General features: G+C 46.7%; 2 pseudogenes; both read right to left on the bottom strand.

Annotated features, from left to right (window-relative positions):
- Positions 1 to 5330: 5330 nt before the first annotated feature.
- On the bottom strand, positions 5331 to 7451 carry LOC140896806 (olfactory receptor 6M1-like; annotated as a pseudogene).
- Positions 7452 to 11729: 4278 nt separating this feature from the next.
- LOC140896805 (olfactory receptor 6X1-like) lies at positions 11730 to 12638 on the bottom strand (annotated as a pseudogene).
- Between the last annotated feature and the right edge of the window lie 611 nt (positions 12639 to 13249).

Genomic DNA, 13249 nt, shown 5'->3' with positions numbered 1-13249 from the left:
AGGCTGGTTATTTTGTAATTGCCCACTGCAGTTGCCCCTGAAATGTCTATTGCATCGTTGGATGTGATATAACAATATCTCTGTTCTGGTTCTTTGACAGGTTGCATGGCCACTGTCACTTTTACCCAGCCAGGCTCTGCCCAGGCAAAGCCACAGAGTTCTATTACTCTGGACTGTGTCGTCTCTGGGTATAATATCAATGACCATCATTTGAGCTGGATCCGACAAGCCCCTGGGAAAAGTCTGGTCTGGCTAGCAGCCTTCAGAACAGGTTACACGACCTACATCGCGGATGAGTTCAAAGGACGGGTTACCCCCTCCACCAGCGGGTCTACTGGCAGGCTAAAGATAGACCGTCTCACAACTGCAGACACCGCTACTTACTACTGTGCCAGAAATACCCAGTGGTTGCTGCCTGGCTTCCTCTCCAACAATATCCCTCGTGGAACTGGCCTCTGCTCACTTAACCGGTTTTTCTCTTTGCATGAACTTCACCCCCACCATAAGGACAGTAGAGGGGCCCAGTATCACTGGTCTCCCTCCTCAGTCCTTAGAGTGCGGGTTCCTTGGGGAACAGGCCTTGCTCTGCTGCCTCTCCAATGGGTAGGATTTTACCCTGAGAGATTTAGGGCTTTGGTCTCTGCAATTGCAGTGTCTGTTCTTCAAATCAAATGGTGATCGGGAAGCAGCATGGTCTGCTGGTTTGGCCACCACAGTAGGAATCAGGAGAATTTGTAGATCAGTGTCACAGCCTAGAACAGAACCAATGTGAAGTGAAGCAAGTGACTTCCCCTGTCTCTGGTTCCTTTGTCTGGCTTTTCTGTTTACATGGAAACCTCTTCAGTGCAAAGCCTGTCTCCTGTGGTGGGGATGGGCAGCACCTGACCCACTGGAACCCTGACCTTGTTTGGGACCCTTCAGGTGTTACTAAAATGGCAACAATAATTACCTGTGGATTTGAATGGCAGAAAGGACCATTATGTGTGACCGTCCCACGCAGTGGGTCCTGCATCCAGCTGAAATGTTGAACTGGAGCACTCGTGTTTTAAGGAAAATGGAGGACAGAGTCAGAGAGTTCTGAGGCCATTGTGCCCCTCTGCGTGAAACACAGCAGAGAACCCCACCCCAGTCATTTCTGTAACAAACCCATGACTTTGGTTGGAGCCACAGCGTATCATTTGAGCTAAAGTATATCTATCTGATATTGGTGACAATGCTGGACAGGGCGGGAGGTGATCTGGATTCTAATCCTAATTTGCCACCAATTTGCAATGGCCGAGAGGAAACAGGAGTCCCTTGGTGCAGTGGTCTCCAGAGGGCAGCAGAACCTGGGGAAGGAGACAGACACGTCTATTGCGTAGTGACCTCGAGGAAGCAGGAAAGGGTCAGGAAGTGAGAGCATGCGGTGCCCTGGACAATGACCGGGAGTTGGTAACGCAGGTCGGGGAATGAGACAGAAGCTGCTGTACCTACTACTGGGCAAGTCACGGTAGCAGAGTTTTTGAAGGACAGAGATCTAGCAGCTCTTAGTTCCAGCTGCAGCCGAGGTCTTCTGTGAAAACCACATGGCTTTTCTCTTTCATTTTAAATTCCAGCTGAAAGTCTGTGGTTTCCCCACTGCCTGCTGCCTTCTTAACTAACCATACCATATGAGAGAGAGATTTTAAGAGTGACTGTCTGATTGTCCTACTGTGTGAAATTTTTAAGGGATAAAAGTTTGAATGAAATACTATCGACATAAAACTGTCTAGCAATTAATAGCTTTGAAGTTTTGCTGAACTTGATGTTCTGGAAGGGCACGACTATCACCAGGCAACCTTAATTGTGCATTTTTTGACATTTAAACCTCTCTAACTAAAGCCTCAGTTACCTCTGCTTTTCTGACCATCAGTTAGCCTTACTTATAAATATTAAGATTTTGTCACAGTTATTTTTAGTAAAGTCACAGACAGGTCACAGGAAATAAACAAAAATTCATGGAGCTCGTGACCTGTCTGTGACTTTACTAAAAGATAACCGGGGGGCAGGGATAGGTAGGGGGAAGGAATGGAGTTCCATGGGGGAGTGACTGAGAGGCTGAGCTTCCCTGCCATGGCAGGGGGGCATAGCCCCGGCTCCAGGGACCCCAGCGGGGGGTGCAGCCACGGGGAGCACACAGCCCCTGTTACAGCGCTGGCCACAGCTGCAGCCCTTGCCAAGGTTCACAATGGCACCAATGGTGCCATGGAGCCGGGCCCATGCTGAGAAGGGGCCCCGGCCTGCTCCGCTTGCCCTGCACCCCGAGACCCCGCTGGCTCCCCCTGCCCATCTCTTGCTCCTCTTGGCCTGCCCGCCAGCTCTCTAACTAACTGAGATCTCCTCTCCGCCCCCTGGCCCTTCCACTCCCTGTGTAAGCGGGGGAATAGTCCCGCTATTGTGGGGAACTTTCCTGGCTTCTGCACTACCCTGGTGAAGTGGGCTAGCGAAAGGATCTGAGACCTCGCTCCTGCTTCCTTTACCTAGTGGCCTCCCTGCCCTGGAGGGCTCCCCTTCCCCTCTCCTGTCTGGCAGAGTCCTCGTCACCCCAACAAGGCTGGGCCCAGAAGTCCTGGGGGGCTCAACCCCCAACCCTGCTGCGGTCACCTAGGACAGGGGCTAGGGTGTCCCCACCCCGGGGTACTCTCTCTGCACTGGGCACTTCTCTGACCCACTGACCATTACATACAAGTTAAAGCAAATGCAAGTTATTTAATCAACAATTAATTTTAAAAAGAATAAGGAAAAATGGGAAAGGTGAAAGGAAACACATCACCCCGCTCTGTGGCAGGGAACACCACAAACAGTGTCTCTGGAGTGTCAGGGCAGTTCACAGTCTGCTCCTGGTAAGTCCCAGGCCCCCTGCTCCGGCCCTGGCTGTGCTGCAGGGATGCTGTGGGTTGGACACTTGCTCTGGTGGTAGCCACAGGCTCTCAGGCTCTAAGTGGTAGGACCCTTCTTCCCAGTGTCGCCCCCGCCCTGTCGGGGTTACGATCCAAGCCTGGCCTGCAGAGCCCCTTGGCTGAGGCGTCTCCCTGTGCTGGGCCCGCTGCCCAGGGTCCCCCTCGCTTCTCCCCAGCTGCTCACCGCACCCGGCTCTGGACGGCTCCAGCCCCAGCTCCACCACTCGGTCTCTGCACGGCTGCTGCTGCTCTGCCTGCAGCTCCCTGGGCTGCTTCTCTGGCCCCCTGGCTCTGGCTGCTGCAGCTCTGCTCCCAGGACAGGTCTGCTCTGCAGGCTGCTTCTGTGACTCTGCTCCCAGCACTGACCTGTTCTCTGGGCTGCTTCTCTGGCCCCTCTGGCTCTGGTTGCTGCAGCTCTGCTCCCAGGACAGGGTCTGCTCTCTCTGGGCTGCTTTTCTGGTCCCTCTGGATCTGGCCCAGCTCTGCTCCCCAGCTCAGCTTGGGCCCCTGCTTTCTCCCTAGCTTGGCCCCACTCTGTCTGACCCAGGCAATTCCAGGTTCCAGGGAGGATGGGACCCCCCTGGCCTGCTGACTCCCTGATCAGCCTTCCTGCCCTGTCAAGCAGGCTGACCTGGAGCATTGGCCTCTCCCCATTGTTCCTGGGGACTATCAGTCTCAGGGTCCTGATTTCCCATAGACCCTTCCCCTTTTAGTACTGGGAGCTAGCCAACCAAAACACCCCCACTGAATGTTAGTAAGGGGGCAACAGTCCCCTTACACCTGCTCCTCTCTGACCCCTGGCCTGACCCCAGGGCACCTCGGGCTCCGGGCTGTCTCTGCTTCCCACCACCTGTGGGTCCCGCCTGTCTCCCCGGAGCCGAGCCGCCTGGGACTGGTGCAGAAGCCTGGCCAGTCTCAGCCACGTGTGTGTTGGGGAGAACAGTGTAGAGGGCTTGGCTGGGCCCCTCCAGGCAAGTGCGTCTTGAGGGAGCCCGGCCAGGGCAGGTCCTGTCCTGGCTGATCGCACCACTCCCGAGGGGCCGGAGCGATTCCCGGCCCTGGGACCAGCCCTGGCTGCGCTGCTGGCTCTGCCCGGCAGACATAGTCGCCTCCCAGCAGGGCCGGTGCATGCGGCCGGGAGGCAGGGCGTGGGGGACTGGGTCTGTGGGGAGCCTGGGGGGGTGCTGGGCTGTGAAGGGGCGGGGAGGATGTGTGTGTGTTGGGGCACTAGGGAGTGGGGGTTCTATAGGGGGTACTGGGCAGGGGTGGTGTTGTGCAGGGCGCTGTGCATTTTTGGAGGGGTCTGGGAGGGCACTGGGAATAGTGGCTCCAGCGGGGCTCTGGCCATTGGGGGTGTTGGGCTGGAGACGGGCTGTGTGGTGTGGCATGGGCCCTCCCCCCAGGGAGAAGGGGCATGCTGGTAGCACAGGGCTGGGCAGGCCACTGTGCATCTGGTAACTGCTGGTTTGTAAATAGTGGCCTCGCACAGGGCTGGGTGGAGCGGGACCATCCCTGCCATGCCATGCCCCATTGCCCCTGGCTGGCCCCTCATTCTTGGGACTGACCTCCCCGTGCCAGGCTCCACTGCCTCCATGGGGGCCCACAAAAGACTAATCCGGCCCTGGCATACCCCTGGGAAGCCAACGTGGGAGTGCAGCGACGGGGCTGGGGCTGCAGGGTCCTGGTTCCAGCCAGCCCCAGTTGCAGGGTGCACAGTCCCACCTCTGCTTCCTGAAACCCTAGAAGTCACGGAGGCCTGGCAAAGTCACGGAATCCGTGGCTGCTAGGACTAAATCATGCCTGGGTGATAATATTGTTATTATTACAGCAGAGATCATTTGAACCCCTCTCCCAGGGTCACACTGAGTCAGTGGGACTAAGATTCCCTAAATTGCTTTTAAAAATGGGACCAGTGCAAAAGTTTTAAAAGCACCTAAGTCATTTGAGATCCTTAGGTGGCTAAATACCTTTAAAAATCTGCTGCTAACTCCCATTGATTTCAACTCCTAATGGGACTTAGGCCAGATTTTTAAAGGCAATTGGGTGCTTAAGTCCCATTTTCAAACTTGACTTGGGCATTTGAAACCTTCAATTCTATTTTTTTTTTCAATTAAAGTTAGGCTCCTAATTGTCTAAAGGGACAGATTTTTTTCAAGTATTTGTGTGCATAAAGGTGCAGATAGGCACCTAATGGGATTTTCACATTGAAATCCTTTTGAAAGTCCCACCAGGCATGTATATGCATCTTCAGATGCCATATTTATTTAAAAATCTGGCCCTAAATCACTTTTAAAATGGAACTTAGGATCCTAAGTCATTTTGATGCATCTGCATATTTTGCCCATGACTCCTTCTTTGACCTCCATTTCATTCCTTGATCTTTGCAAATTATGAATCACAATGTAAAGTTTTTCAGACTCTTTTGAAGCAAACCACCCATCCCTGCCTGAGCATGTCTTTGAAGACATCTCTTACTTTCTCATTCCCGAGGTGATATATGAATGGGTTTAGCAAAGGGGTGACCACTGTGTGAAGAATGGCTGTTGCTTTGTACAACCCTGACGAGTGGGTCTTTTGGGGTAATATATACATGAAAATGGAACAGCTGTAGAAGATGGACGCCACTGCAATGTGAGCTGCGCAGGTGGAAAATGCCTTTTGCCGACCGGTGGTGGATGGGATGTGTAAGATGGTGGTGATGATACACACGTAGGTCACTGTTGTTAAGAGCAAAGAGCTAAGCACCACAGTGGAAGTGTATAGGGAGCTCAGCCATTCAATGAGGTGTGTGTCTGTACAAGCCAGTTTCAAAATGGGTCTTATGTCACAGAAGAAATGGTTAATGTCATTGAGGCCACAGAATGGCAAGCAGGACACCAGAATGGTTGGGCAGAGAACTGATATAAAGGCTGCCAACCAAGTGCCAATAATCAACTAGAGAGTCAACTTCCCGTTCATGATGATGGGGTAATGCAACAGCTTACAAATAGCTATGTATCTATCAAAGGACATCACGGCTACCAGGATATACTCTGAGGTCCTAAGGAAGAAATAGAAATAGGTTTGGGTGAAACACCCATTGAAAGAAATAGCTTGATGTGCCGACATAAGATTCATCATTGTTTTGGGAAGGATGGCCGTGGTGAACTATATCTCCGAGATGGACAAGTTGCAGAGAAACCAGTACATTGGAGTGTGGAGGCGGTAATCGCTCCACACCAAGGCTATGATCCCAACGGTCCCCGTAAGCGTCAGCGTGTAGATCACCAAAAGAAGTAGGAAGACCAGGATTTTCAATCTGGAATTGCCTGGAAATCCTACTATGATGAATTCCTTCACTCTGGTTTGGTTCTCAGTTTCTATGGCTTCATTTCTCACTCAGCTGCATAAAGAAGAGAAGGAAGATACAATCATCACAACTTCTTATTTGAAAAAATCCCATTTCAATTATAAAGCAGTAAAAGGGCGTTGTACAACTCTCCCTGAAATTCAGTGGGATTTGTGTGCTTCCTTTCTTTGGTGTTGCTTTTCTTAATGTAATAATGATCTGATGGATTAATAATCTTTGATGAAATAATTCCAAATGAGCCTGTTATTTGGCCAAGAGTAATATAGCCCTCTACAGCATATAGAAAGAAGATCCCAGTCAAGAGGGTGTGAAACCATTAAGAGGTAAATGGGGGGGATCCTTACACCCGTGGACGGTGTGAGGCCAGTAGCGGCCCCCGGCATGCCGGGACCGGGTCTTCTTGGAGTCTGATTGCTTGGGAATGCAGTCCAAAGCTGGTGGTAAACTCCATCTAAGGCTAAATACTGGCATGAGACCAACAGTCAACAAGTACCATAAGGGAAAGTTGAAAAGAGGCTTAAAAGTGGCCATTCTTCAACAAAAAAAACTTCAAAAACAGACTTCAACGAGAAACTGCAGAACTGGAATTAATTTGCAAACTTGACACCATCGAATTAGGCCTGAATAAAGACTGGGAGTGGCTGGGTCACTACAAAAAATAATTTTCCCTCTGTTGATACTCAGACCTTCTTGTCAACTGCTGGGAATGGGCCACATCCACCTTGATTGAATTGGCCTCGTTAGCACTGCCCCCCACCTTGGTAAGGCAACTCCTATCTTTTCATGTCCTGTATATTTAAACCTGCCTACTGTATTTTCCACTCCATGCATCTGATGAAGTGGGTCTTAGCCCACACACCTTATGCCCAAATAAATTTGTTAGTTTCTAAGGTGCCCCAAAGACTCCTCGTTGTTTTTACTGATACAGACTAACATGGCTACCCCTCCGAAACCTGTCACCATACTATATAAGGCATTCTCCATTACTAAAGATATTCTCTGGGTAAAGTCCTATTGATACTCCAGTTTATATATAGAAGAAGTGTAATATGATGGCAAAGACAATAACATAGATTTCACACAGTTATTTCCTTTCTTACTCACAGAAGCTTGACTACTGTTTTTTCATCAGCATCTCCAGCCTCAGAGTGTGACACAACTGCTTTTATTATAACTTGGGTCATGAATTCCAAGTCTATAGTCCACGATCCCAGCAATAGTCAAACACCAGTGGGACCAAATGCTCATTAATACATTAATTGGTAAATGCAGACTCAGGGGCAAAAAGAAAGATGGTGAAAGATGGCGGGGGGAGGGAAGAGAGTCCGAAATGTTCACTTTTAAATATCAGAACAATTTTTTCTAAATGGAATTGACAAGACTGCCCAAGCTGCCCAGAGCTCTGGCTGGTCGGCTGGTGAGAAGCCAGACGCCTGGAGGCCCTGACATCCCTGATTCAAGATAGGGGTTTGTGGGCTGCCAGGTTCCCTGCCGTGAAGGAGGGAACCTAGAAGTCCTGAGAGCCCAAGCTTGAGCCAGGACTCCCAGGGTTCCCAGCTCTGCAGCATCCCAAAAGGTGGGCTTTTCAAGAGCACCTAGGCCTTGATTCTCAAAGGGGACGTAGGCATGGCTAACTCCTAGGCACCCTGGTACCCATGGAATTTACAGCTCTGTATTAGACACCCAGCCTCAGATCCTCAAATGTATTAGCTGCCTAAATCCCATTGACATTAATAGGACTTTGAGATATCAGGGCCCTAAAGAGATTTACCTGCTTGACTCCCTGTGCATTGCAGTGGGAGAGTTAGGCACCTGTGAGAGGGATCCGCACCCTAAACCCAACAGCCAAAATTAGACCAAAGGCGACTACACTATTATATGCCATGGGCAGAGACTAGGAGGGACTGTGGTGCACTCACATGCTTCCGAGGAAGGTGAATAGATCACTGCCAGACTGACTTGGGGGGAGATTTCACACATATGGCGACCAGTTAGACGCTGAGCATGTGAGGAAGAACCATCTTGTATGAGGGAAATACAAGTTCAGGTCCCTACCCAATGAATATTTAATCGTTTACACAAAGTGGAAAAGCTTCAACAAGAGATTGAAACAGCATCAATCCAGAATACCCAATGGGCTTTTCTTTGGGTCATTTACCTAGAGTGTGGAAGACCTGGTTTCAAGTTCCCGCCCCAAATCCAGCAAAGGAGGGATTGGAACTTTGGTCTCCCAGGGAAGTATACTAACTATGCCCACTGGATCGGGGGCCCACAGGTGAGATAGATGATGGGGTGCCTAGTTAGGGAATTCCTGCAGGCCTTGGGTGTAAATGGGGGCACTGAGGAACCTAGCTTTGTCAGGACTGCATCAGATATTTTTGCATGTCCACCAGTGGAACTCTATCAGTGTTCTAGAGGGTGAACAATTTATGAGTTTACCCTTTATCCGCTTTATACAGGGTAAAACGGATTTATTTAGGGTTTGGACCCCATTGGGAGTTGGCCATCTGAGTATCAAGGACAGGAATACTTCTGTTAGCTGCTTTCAGTTAAGCCTACAGATGTTAGGGGACATGGTTCAGACCTGGGTCTGGGTTTGGATCACAGAAACCCCCTGGGAGCTGCCACCCGATGTGCCAAGACTACTTCTGCTCCTGCTTTCCTGCCCTGGCAGCTTAGGATTTCAGTGCCCTGCCTGGTTTGAGCCAGAAACGCTAGCCACTAGCCACTCAGATGCCCAACTCCCAATGGGGTCGAAACCCTAAATAAATCTGTTTTACCCTATATAAAGCTTATATAGGGTAAACTCATAAATTGTTCGCCCTCTATAACACTGATAGAGAGATATGCACAGCTGTCCCCCCCCCAAGTATTAATACATACTCTGGGTTAATTAATAAGTAAAAAGCAATTTTATTAAATACAGAAAGTAGGATTTCAGTGGTTCCAAGTAGTAACAGACAGAACAAAGCAAAATAAAATAAAACACACAAGTTTATGTCTAATCAAACTAAACAGAGATAAAAACCTCACCAGTTCCAGTAAGCTCTCTTTCACAGACTAGACTCCTTCTAGTCTGGGTCCAGCAAGCACTCACACCCCCTGTAGTTACTGTCCTTTGTTCCAGTTTCTTTCAGGTATCCTTGGGGGTGGAGAGGCTATCTCCTTAGCCAGCTGAAGACAAAATGGAGGGGTCTCCCATGGGCTTAAACAGACTTTCTCTTGTGGGTGGAGAACCCCTCCTCTCGCCTATGCAAAGTCCAGCTCCAAGATGGAGTTCTGGAGTCACCTGGGCAAGTCACATGTCCATGCATGAGTCACAGTTTCTTACCAGGTAGCAGCCATGGGTCATATGCTATCTTGAACGTCCTCAAGTAGACTTCTTACATGGATTGGAGCCTTCCAAGATCCATTGTAGTTTAAGTCCTTCTTGATTTGCACATTCCTTTCTCAAGAAACTGACCAAATGCTTTACAAAGGTTACTTAAAAATCAAGCCAATACCCAGCCAATATTCATAACTTCGAATACAAAAATGGTACTTGCATACAAATAGGATGAATAGATTCAGTAGATCATAACCTTTACAGAGATATGTTATATGGCATATGTATCATAGAACATATTCCAGTTATGTCATATTTACATTCATAAAGCCTTATGGTGGGCACCGTCACACCCATGATGCCTAAAAGTTGGACATCGGTGCCAATTTTTGTGAATCTGGCACCTAACATCATTTAAATCGAGGAGAGTTCAGCATCTAAGCACTTTTTAAAACCCCACTAGGTGCCGAGCTGCATTTTAGGCCCTTAGCTTTAGAAATCTGACCCTATTTATCTCCCTTAAAGTCACTGGAAAATCCCATTCTCAATTCTTGGTGAATAGCATTTGGTATTAGTCAAAACTCCCCAAAATGCATTTACATAATTACTTAGACAAAACAAGACAATCATCTACAGAAATCATAGAATGCAGTTCCCAGTAGTGTAAACCCTTGTGCAGAGGAGTGCTTTGAGCACATAAATAATCCCAGTGAAAGGACTAGGAGAAGCACAGCCATCAAGTCACTCACATATACAAGTGTTTACAGGAGTTTTCTGCTTTAGATTTTACCTGACTGACACTCAGCCCGAGAATTTAAAATCTGGTGATTGCATGTTCAAATCTGCTTTGGGGTGGGGTTCAAAATCTCAAACTAACAGCACTAATTATGCTATACAAGACAATTTGTAAATTCTAACACTGTATAATATAGTGACTGCACTTACGTTTCTATTAGCATGTAACTAAACTATAATTCTGCTTGGTGAAATCTGTCATTAACGACTAAATTCACACAAATCAATGAGGAACTACCAGCAATGGCTGGAAAAAACGAATGTTTTGTCAAAATTTGAAACACGACTTTGCAGTTTGAAAATGGACTGATTCTGCATGTTTTGAAATTTCCTGCAGCATTTTTTTTTAAGTTTCTTGGGTATTGAAAACCTGAAAACTTCCAAACTCAAATAGCACAATGGAATTTGAATGGTAATTTAACACAGTTTAACCTGAATTGTGTGCCGATAAAAATCATGCTTTTTCATTGCAATGAGAGAACTATTTTTTTTAAATCAACCTAACTCAAATGTGCATAGAGTAATATGTAATTTTTTGGGGGGGGAAATTTAAAGACAACAATGTTTTAAAATGTATAGAACAAGACCAAGAAATAAAGGAATTATTTATAGTCTTATTTCTAATATTCCAACCTTAACAATATAGTAATATGAAGAGTACAAAACATTGGTTTATATAATATTTAATACAGATATATAAATCACTAAAGTTTGGATTTTTAGGTAAGCCTAAGGGAGTTAGGCACCAAAGCCCAAGTACCCTTCAAAGGGATGTGCATGTCTAGCCCCCTTAGGCAGTTTAGAAACCTCAACTTTTGTTCATGTTGTGTTTTTATCACCTTCAGGACATGCTGAAAAATATTACAAAGACTACGGGGTAAAAGAAGTGAAAAAGAATAATTGTTCATAAACTTAGTAAATGCAGCTGTAAAAATACATGCAGGGAGCACACTAAAAATGTCATGTTTTATATAACCAACTTTGTACATATTCTAATTTCTATCTACAAATACATTACCCCAGTCTTTGACATTTTAGATCCAAAATGCATTTTTATCATTTTTTTAAAAATAATGATACTAGAAGCTCTGAATTTATTTGAGGCCAAAGTCACAAGTATATCCCTTCGGGTATATAAAATGAAAATCCAAATCAATGGATTAAAAACACTGCTAAAATCTGCAAGATATTATCATGGTGAACACAATCCACAGATCCAAATCTTCAGAAGGTATAAATTAAAATTCCACCTTCATCTGATCCTTAGCCTCGCTCAGAACAATAGGGAAACCTCGCTTATTGTGTTTGGGTTTAAATTTTAGTTCTCACAGCCCAGAGAATCCTACATGTGTAGGAATTTCTTTTTCCTGTTTATCATTTTGCTCAGGGACTCTTTGAACTCTTTGTTTTGGATGGTATAGATGAAAGAGTCTAAAACTGGAACTAGGACTGTGTTGAATAAGGAGACCACCTTGTTTATCTTAAAGGAACAATGAGTTGAAGGTCTCATATACATAAATATCAGTGCCCCATAAAATATATTAACCACTGCCAGATGAATAGCACAAGTAGAAAAAGCCTTTTTTTGGTCAGTGGAGGAAGGGATCTGGATGATAGTGGATATGATAAAGATGTATGTGTGATGTCAACGTAAAAAGAAATGCACTGCCCTGCAGTATGACAGTTGTTATAAAACCTGTGAAGTCTATGATGGATGTGTCAACACAAGCCAGTTTCAGAAGTGGCCCAAGGTCACAATAGAAATGGTCAACTCGATTGTCCCTGAAGAACGGCAGGATCCACATTGGCAGTGAATGGAAGAAGATGAGCACAATTCCTCCAAGCCAACCCAGCAATGCCAAATGGAGACAGACTCTGCTAGTCATGATGGTGGCATGATGCAATGGTCGGCATATGGCCAAATAGTGGTCGAAAGACATGGACGTCAGGATGACCTACTCCCTTTTGTCCAGGGAGAAATGGAGAAAAACAGATGGTGGTTCTGTCCGAGAGTAGGTTGGCCAGCATCTTTGGGACCACAAGGGTCGTGCTCCAGATCTCCAACAAGGACAGCTTACAGAGGAAGAAATACAACAGAATATGAAGTTTTTGATCAACTCACAACTGTGATGATGAGGCTGTTCCCCACAAGAGGTAAGAGATACATGAATAAAATGACACCAAAAAACACCATCTGCATTCCATGAAGATTGGGAAATCCCAAGAGAATGAACTCTGATCGTTGTACCATTGCCCATATTCTCTCTCTCTCTCTCTCTCTCTCTCTCTCTCTCTCTCCCTCTCTCTCTCTAATGGGAATAAGAAATTAAGAAACATTTTAGATTTTACTACAAAGTATTAGTCTCAATTTAGTTATTTCATAATATTCTTTGCTAATCTTCTCTGATGAATTCCTAGGGATATCCCAACTTTTCTTTTTGGTACAGTTGTAAGGATAAATAAATGCAGTCTACTAGATCCATTCAAACTTGTGATAATTCCACTAATTTTCAATGCATGTGCACCAGAATAAGGGAGAAATTAACTTGTACCCTAATTTGTGCCTTCAAGAGGGCAGCCTTCAATTCCTACAAGAAATATTTTGGTATTTTGTTGTTCTTTGGAGAAAGAAAAATCCTCATCAGGAAAAGAAATATGAAATAAGTAAATGAACAAGGGCTTCACCCTGCTGTCACCCATATCGTTACACTTCCAGGCTCGGACTAGACCCCGGGCTCTAGGACCCCACGAGGTGGGAGGATCCTAGAGTTTGGGCTGCGGCCCAAGCCCGGAAGTCAACACAGCAATGAAACAGCCCAGCAGCCGAGCCCCGCAAGCCCAAGTCGGTTGGCATGCACCAGC

The sequence above is a fragment of the Lepidochelys kempii genome, chromosome 13 (genome assembly GCF_965140265.1).
Source record: "Lepidochelys kempii isolate rLepKem1 chromosome 13, rLepKem1.hap2, whole genome shotgun sequence".
In the NCBI taxonomy this organism is placed as follows: domain Eukaryota; kingdom Metazoa; phylum Chordata; order Testudines; family Cheloniidae; genus Lepidochelys; species Lepidochelys kempii.
Note: the sequence above shows the minus strand (reverse complement) of the source record. Positions and strands in the feature narration are given on the sequence as shown.